At 41.1% G+C, this 8,809-nt stretch overlaps 1 pseudogene; it reads left to right on the top strand.

Moving 5' to 3' along the window:
* Positions 1-5,300: 5,300 nt before the first annotated feature.
* Positions 5,301-7,721, top strand: LOC144053149 (general transcription factor II-I repeat domain-containing protein 2A-like; annotated as a pseudogene).
* Positions 7,722-8,809: the final 1,088 nt, after the last annotated feature.

Genomic DNA, 8,809 nt, shown 5'->3' on the forward strand with positions numbered 1-8,809 from the left:
CACCAGTGCCCCTGTAAATAAGAAGGAGGAGGAGGAGGAGTGAGAGCAGTTCAGAGAGAGGGAAGGATTGAACTCTCTAACCACACACCCAGAGGAGGAGAACCATTAAAAGATGTAAAGCACAATTTGTAAAACTGTGCATAACAAACACGTGTTGTTCTGTCCTTTTGTGTATGACATCTACTCAGTTTTGCTCTGATCTATAATTTCTCAACAGGTGAATTGGGTCTCGTATATCTCGCACATCAGCGATGCAAGTGTTCACCCATATGTAGAAGCACACAAAAAGATAAACCGGCGCATGATCATTTATTGTCAGTTGGGGGGAAGGAGCCATCTGGGGTCATGGAGGGCAATTATTCACAACACATGTGTGCACGTAATGTAAAGATAGACAGCATACAAGCAAGTCAAACAGGGAGAGGGCAACAAGTGGAGAGAATGGACCTCATTGTATGTCCGTTAGGCAGCATAGCGAAGGTGGGAGGGGTAACAAAAACCAAACAACAAAACTGAAAGTGCGGACTGGCAATGAGCTCTGCATTAGCCAAACAATCAGGCAGGCAGAGAATGTGTGAAGGGGAGAGGGCAGGTTACAGGGGGCAACCATTTGGATTGAGTCTCTGAAATATGATAAATGGCCTGTTTGGTGTGAGCATTCAGAGTTTTGAGGCATGACAAGACGGTGGGGGATTAGCCACTATGAGTCAATATTAGTGCTGTAGCATCAGGAAAGCCCTGTCTGGTTAAAGAGAGCAAGGAATAACGCCTTTCCAGCTGATGTCAATGTTTGAACAGCGATTCCAATCATTTGCACAGACATGAGGTCTGCCTTGGTTTTACTAATGGAGCAGACTCTGGTCTGACCTGATAGAAAGACATGGTGACATATTGGAAGGATAAAAAAGTCTTTTGAATAGATGTGTGAGGGCAATGCATTGAAATTTTGGAAATTCAGTAGACAATAGAACCATCAAATATTACTGAAAATAGCCAGTTATCAATCAATGAGTTCTTGTGCGTATTTGACGTAATATAATTTCAACTTGATAGTTTCGAAGCAACATAACTCTTGCCTCTGTAAACCTTAAATTGATCAGAGTCCATCCATTTTCCAAATTTTAGTCGGTTCAGGGTACTGGATGAGATGTTGCATATTTGAGCTGGCCATGGGTATACTCTGGACTGGACTGGTACCTAGATGAAAACCCTTGTGAGAAAAGGTGCTATATTTAAGTTCTAGCCTGAATAATCAGCTGGGAGTGCTTTCACAGTATGTCATCTATAAGAATGAGAAGAAACAATTTAGAATAGTGTTGATTTGATTTGACCACGGATGGGTTTTCAAGTCAGTGTCTGGTGTGACACAGTACAACACATCACCTTGAGTTGATCATGTTGTTGATTGTGGCCTGTGGAATGTCGCTCCTCTAGTCTTCAATGTCTGTGCAGTGTTGCGAGATATTAGCAGGAACTGGAACATGCTCTCGCGTATGCCAGTTCAAATCATCCCAAACATGCTCAATGGGTGACATGTCTGGTGGGTAAAAGTGACCAGGTACGAAAATTTTTATTTTCCATACCATAGCCTCTGCCTGATCATACCACAATTCCATCCCTACCACTCTTCTCACAATGTTGACATCAGCAAACCATTTACCCACACGATGCCATACATAGGCCTACTGTGTGCAATCTGCCCCATATAGTGAAAATGAACATTCATTCAATCAAGAGCACACCTCTCCAAAGTGCCAGACACCGCCAGGTCAGACCCAACAAGCATGCAGATCAGATTCCCTGAGATGGTTTGTTTCTGTGCAGCAATTCTTTGATTGTACATACAAAATTTCATTATTATTGTTTATTTATTTATTTAATATTAAAGCGGCTGTGCGGATGACTAGTGTCAGAAGATCTTGAAGGTGAAGATGCTGGATGTACTGTAGATATCATGGGCTGGTGTGATTAAACCTGGTCTGTGGTTGTAGGGTGAGTCCCGCTCTGCCTCTGTCAGGTGGTGTTTTAAATTGGACAGCGATTTTAAATTGGACCGTCAAATCGGTGCTGTTAAGAAATTATAATCCATGCCTGTGTTACATCCCGGCTAGTACACTTTATTTTGGAGTCAACCAGTCTTCCTTCAAGCGTCTCAGTTGGTCAAAAAGTCTGCTGCTCATGGTCTAACTCAGACATGGGCAAACCAAATCCGGCCCGTTATGCTTTTCAATCCGGCCCGTCGAACTTATCCAATAAGGCTAGAAAAAAATTCAAAATCATTCATTTAATTTTGTCCCTGAAATGCCGCGTTTCACCAGTAGGTGGCGCCAGGCTTTTTATTGTGGGTGGGCCTGAGGAAAAATGGGCGGGCCAGAGAAAATTCCCTTCACTTCCCTAATAGTGCTTTACCGTGTACCAAGGACAGCGATTTACTTTCTTTTCCTGTTGCCATCTGACCCCATCTGTAGAAATGAGCGCACCAAAGAAAAGGAAGGTGGACGGTGAGGGCCGAGTGTTTAATAACGAGTGGACAACACGATATTTTTTCACGGAAATCCGATCAACGGCTGTATGTCTGATATGCCAAGAAGCCGTTGCGGTTTTTAAAGAGTACAATATCAGCCGTCACTTTGCCACGAAACATGCAAAATATGCTTGCAAGCAGTCAACACAAGAACGGGAGGCTACTGCCCAGAGGTTGGCGGCTAATTTACAGGCTCAGCAGAATTTTTTTCACCGACAAACTTCAATTCAGGAGTAAAGTACCAAGGCAGGTTTTTTGCTGGCGTTCAAATTGGCGAAGGCTAGCAAGCCTTTCTCCGAAGGCGAGTTTTTGAAACAATGCATGGTAGAGACAGCAAGTCTCTTGTGTCCGGAGACCAAAGGCAAGTTTGAACTAGAACAGAAGGATTGTAATAACCTCAGACTTCGGGATTTACTCTTTATTACCACATCGATTAAGCGACATAATTGTTTTAAAAACCCAATGATTTCCGCCACCGTGACTGCCTGGTGGAAGGCACTAGAATTGACAAAAGCCCAAGTGGAGCCCTGTGGGCTCTCTCCCCTATGGCATAACCCCGACTTTCAACTTAACAACCAACCGTTTTATTTAGGTGTGTGGGAGCAGAAAGGAATTACACATCTCCACCATGTCTTCTCAGATAATATGTTTATATCATATACATCCTTGCTCCAAAAATACAATATAAAAAACGGAAATTTTTTACATTATCTACAAGTTAAAAATATGATAAAGAAAAAAATTCCAACACTTCGGGGTACGCTCCAACCGCCTGTTTTAGCTAAAGATATTAACAAGCTTTCTCCGACAACAACAAAAAAACTTTCAAAAATATATAAGTTACTTTCATATACAGACGCTCCCCAACTTACGAACGAGTTACGTTCCGAGCGATCGTTCGTAAGGTGAATTTGTTCGTAAGTTGCTTCAGTGCTATATTTTGTATTATAATTTATGTTTAAAGAGAATACGTACAGTACTGTACTACGTATGTTAGAGAGAGAGAACGAGAGACACACACAGTATGTACATGTACGTAATAAGATAAATAAAATGAAGTTTAACTTACTTTTGGAAGATGTACTCGATGCTTAAGGATTTGATGGAGGAGGAGGAGGAGGAAGAGGAGGATTTTATATCATGAGAGGTTCTTCGTCGTCGCTGGAATGGGCTTCAAAAGTTACTTCCTCCTCCGTAACTTCAATGTAGGAAGAAGTTGAGGGTCGCGGAGAAGAAGATGAGGGTTGATGAGTATCTTCCTTGGAGGATTTACTAGAAACTGGCCGAAAGAAGCGATCTAACTACGATTGCACAGTTTTCTTCTTTTTTCATCAGAAATGATGCGGTAGCACTGTATGGCATCATTCAATTGATTTGCAACCTTTGTGCAACGTTCAATATTTGGGTCTTGCTGCTCGAAGAGTGCGATGGCTTTATCTATGAGCGACAGGCGTTTCTTCTTCTTCTCCCTCCTCGACACGTTGCTGAGCCTCCAATGCTGGGTGAGCTCTCACAGCGCCAAGCGTCGGTATTAGCGGTGGAAAGAAGCACTACAGTACTCGGAAAAAGGTGCGCAATAAAAAATCTAATTTACAGCATCTCTTTCCGAACATTTTTTGACATGCGCGCATGCGTGCAGACATGTTCGTATGTACCGTTGTTCGTAACACGAATGTTCGTAAGTAGGGGAGCGTCTGTACTGATAAAATGTCTTTACCCATCTCGAAATGGGAGACAGACTTGTCTATAGCACCGGAATCTGACTTTTGGATTCAAGTTTGTGAAAACGCATTTAAAATGACAAAACACACAAATTTACAACTTATTCAATATAAAATTATTCACAGAACATACATTACTCAATATATGATTAAGAAAATGGGACTCTCAGACTCCGACATTTGTCTCCAATGTGTACAAAACACTACAGACACTTATGTTCATGCTTTATGGTTATGTACTCCGGTTATGTATTTCTGGACTAAAGTCTTAGAAAAACTTTCCGCTATTTTGGACTGTAGGATACCTTTATCTCCAAACTTGTGTTTGCTAGGTGACCTAACAACAACTGACTTACCACATAAACAATTTCAATATACACTTGTAGCCCTTACTATCGCCATAAAAACAATTCTTGTTAACTGGAAAAATAAACAAACTCTGAATATCGACCAATGGTCTAACCTCCTCATAAATCACATTTTAATGAAAAAAATATCTGCCTCAAATAAAAACCAAATATCAAAATTTATAGAAACATGGTCTACGTATATAGAATTTTTTAACCTAAGTCTGGTTACTTAATTCTGTCTGTTAGCAAGAGCCACTACATCGTGATAACTTACATTGATGTTTCTGCATTTGGCAATTTATTATTATATTATATTATTAGTATGGGATTTTTTTTAATGGGCTTTAGGTGAACTGATGAATACACACACGCACCCACGCACATGCACATGCTCAACCACATACAATATATATATATATATATATATATATATATATATATATGTGTGTATATGTATATATATGTATATATATTTAACAAAAAAAAAAGAAAGAAAAAAAAAATTTTTTTTTTAATTTTTTGTTTTTTTAAAAAGGAGCGCAATGATGATGTCAAATTGAATGAACAATACTGAGCTCTCCTGAAAAGAAAACAACAAAAAAACAAAACAAAAAAAAAAACAAAGGCAAGTTTGAAAAAATCTGTTTATCACGCAGGACACTGACTCGCCGTGTGGAACTGATTGATGAATATATATTGAGCACGTTAAATAAAAAGGCGGGGACCTTTACGTTATATTCACTGGCACTTGATGAAAGTAACGACATAAACGACACTGCTCAGCTCCTAATTTTCATCCGAGGGATAAACGACAGTTTTGAGATAACTGAGGAGCTTTTGAGCATGGAGTCGCTGAAGGGGAAAACGCGAGGAGAGGACTTGTATGCACACGTGTCCGCTGTAATTGAGAGGATGAAGCTTCCTTGGAGTAAACTTTCCAATGTCACCACGGATGGATCGCCAAATTTAACAGGAAAAAACGTCGGACTGCTGAAAAGGATCCAGGATAAAGTGAAGGAGCAAAACCCTGAGCAGGACGTTATTTTCCTTCACTGCATCATTCACCAGGAGTCTCTGTGTAAGTCTGTGTTGCATCTTAATCACGTTGTCGATCCAGTTGTAAAACTTGTTAACTTCATACGAGCGAGGGGACTTAACTCTTTCACTGCCAGACGTTTTCAGAAACGGGTTGTCCCCACTGCCAGCCGATTTAAGCATTTTGAGTGATCTTTCAAGGTCCACAGAAAATGTTGTGTTTGGACTATGGAAACACACATACTACCAAATGAAAGATTGGACTCTCAGCTTTCATCAGAAAAAAAAAGTTTGTTTCTACCTTATTCCGTTCTTCAGTAATCAACAATAGAAAATGGTTACTTTCACCGAAATTCTCTCTTTTGAAAAAAAAATGGAGAAAAAGAGCTTTTTGTGAAACGATGTTATTTCATGCACTCTAGTGAATTGTACACTTCTTTTTGTCCATGAATGATGCCACAAACACCTAAATAGTGCTTTACTTCTGTAAAACGCTTTCACCAACAATGAAAAAGTGTTTTTTGATTGCAAAATACGTTTATTTCCATTCAACAGTGTAACAATTTGACAAAACAATTTCGCAAACTATTTACAAATGTGTGCAACTGTGGTACTACTTACAATTATGTGGATGTTTCAAATACAGTTTTTCCTTTTGTAACTCTCTCCTGCGTGCAAGGAGACGCCAGGACTCGCACAACAGTTTACTTTCACTTTCACATTGGTCCGTTTTGCGTGCAAACGTTACACTTTCTTGATGGCCTTTTTTTCCGGGGAATAAAAAGCAAGTAGCAGACTGTACACACTTCCTCCGATGAATATGCATTGGACTCTGGGCACTCTCCGTCGTCCGATCGAACGTCCGCCTGTGCGTGCTCGGTTGCGCTCCGCGTTACGACACCGTCATAGCCGCCGCGTCAGCGGTTCCAATTTCGCCGTCAAGCTCGGATTCACCTTCATCATCATCGATGATGATCATCGTCGTCATCAATGTACTATTTTAGCGTTGGTCGATGCCTTTCGTCTTGTAAGTGTAGAGCTGCTTGCAAACGCTCGCCATTGCCCGTTCCCTCCTCCATCTAGCTCCATCTAACGTCTTCTACTGCCGCGTCAATGCTTTCCAACCACGGAGTCACCACCCTCATCTTCATCATCGATGATGATCATCGTCGTCAACAATGTGCTCTTTCAGCGATGCTTTTGGTCTTTGAAAAAAACGGCTCGGGCGTGAGCTCCTCGCGACCGGCCGCCATTTTTCCTTTGTCTTCCATTCTCATCTCCTGCTCGACGCTCTAGCTCCGCCTCTACTGACGCCCACCCGATCTTGTCAAAAGAGAGTCATCGCTGCCCTCTAGGGGCCAAAAATAGTCATTAGGCACAACAGACAGGCTGGAAACTTTCACCAGACATGCGGAAGGGTTTCCTCTACCCGTTTCAAAAAAAAAAAAATAAATCATTGGATGACGTCTTTTGACGTCATTGGCAGTGCTCCGTAGGTTTTTACTTGACGTCTTTAAACGTCAGTGGCAGTGAAAGAGTTAATCATCGTTAGTTCATTACACTGTTGGAGGAAACCGATGCGGATCACCAGGACCTACTTTATCACTCTCGTGTCCGCTGGTTAAGTTTGGGAAGAGTGTTACAACGAGTGTGGGAGCTCAAAGAGGAGATTAGCTCGTTTTTGGGGTTAATGGGAAAATCCGAAGAATAGAGTTGAGTGACGTGAACTGGCTTTCTGACTTTGCGTTTGCTGTGGACATATTTTCACACCTGAATGAGCTGAACGTGAAGCTACAGGGGAAAGATCAGTTTGTGCACAACATGTACACAAATGTGAGCGCCTTCAAATCCAAGCTGATTTTATTCTCCAGACAAATGGCAAAGAAATCTTTCGCTCATTTCCCCACACTAGCCGTGCAGAAAGGGACCATCCAAAACACGGATAAATACTGCAAATCACTGGACGACCTGCACAGAGAATTCTGCCGTCGCTTCTCTGATTTTAAACAAATTGCCTCATCACTTCAGCTGGTGTCCTGTCCCTGTCACAAGAGCCTTAAACAGCACCACCGGAGCTGCAGTTGGAACTGATCGATCTTCAGTCCGACTCTGCTTTAAAGGAGAAGTTCAAGTCTCTTAAACTGAATGACTTTTATGCCTCACTGGACGAAGCCGCGTTTCCAAACCTCCGGAGGACGGCACAGAAGATGCTGGTGTTGTTTGGCTCGACCTACGTGTGTGAGCAGACGTTCAGCATCATGAACATAAATAAAGGCCGTCACAGATCCAAGTTAACTGACCAACACCTCAGATCTATCCTGAGAATTGCCACAACAAAACTAACTCCAGACTTTGATGTACTGGCAAAAAAGGGAGACCAACAACACTGTTCCCACTGAAATTTGTGAGTTTTTCTACTTATGTTCTGTTATGGAAAATAAGTTTGAAAGTGCGTATTTTAATTGAGTGTGCCTTTATGCACAGCAGTGGAGCAGAAATACTGTAATTGACATTGAGTATTTAGTTGGGTAATAATGTGTTTTGAATGTTGAAAGTGTTCATCTTTTTTCAATAAATCTTGATTTCTTTAACTTTACGCCTTGAATTGAAATCTATTAAAAATAGATGCAATCACCAGGTTTGACAGATCACAGTGTATGTGCTATTATAATCTAATTACATTTCTCCTCCCACTTTGCCAAATAGTGTGTAAATGCTGCATCTCGCATATTCATTGAGGCAAACGTACTACCTGGATTAGGGCTATTTTATAATAATCATAATAATAATAATACATTTCATTTAAAAACAGCACCTTTCAGAACACCCAAGGTCACTTTACAAAGCATAAAAACACAGCAAAAGTTGAGCTAAAACAATAAAAATGAAACTATTGGAAAAGCTGTTTTAAATAAGTGGATTTTGCACATTTGAAAAACGCAGTCCTTAGTGCACACTATAAGTAAATCGGGTTGTACATTTATCTGTGTGTGTTTACTGTGCTATGAGGTCCAAATCCTGGTCCGGCCCACCCGTCAAAATTTCAAACCCATTGTGGCCCGCAAGTCAAAAAGTTTGCCCACCCCTGGTCTAACTGGTGCCCGTAGGAGGGAGCACATAACTCTGATTCTAGCCTCTTCACTGGCTGTATGTACACTTGACAGTTCATTTTAAGATTC

This window comes from Vanacampus margaritifer, chromosome 6 (assembly GCF_051991255.1).
Source record: "Vanacampus margaritifer isolate UIUO_Vmar chromosome 6, RoL_Vmar_1.0, whole genome shotgun sequence".
In the NCBI taxonomy this organism is placed as follows: Eukaryota; Metazoa; Chordata; class Actinopteri; order Syngnathiformes; family Syngnathidae; genus Vanacampus; species Vanacampus margaritifer.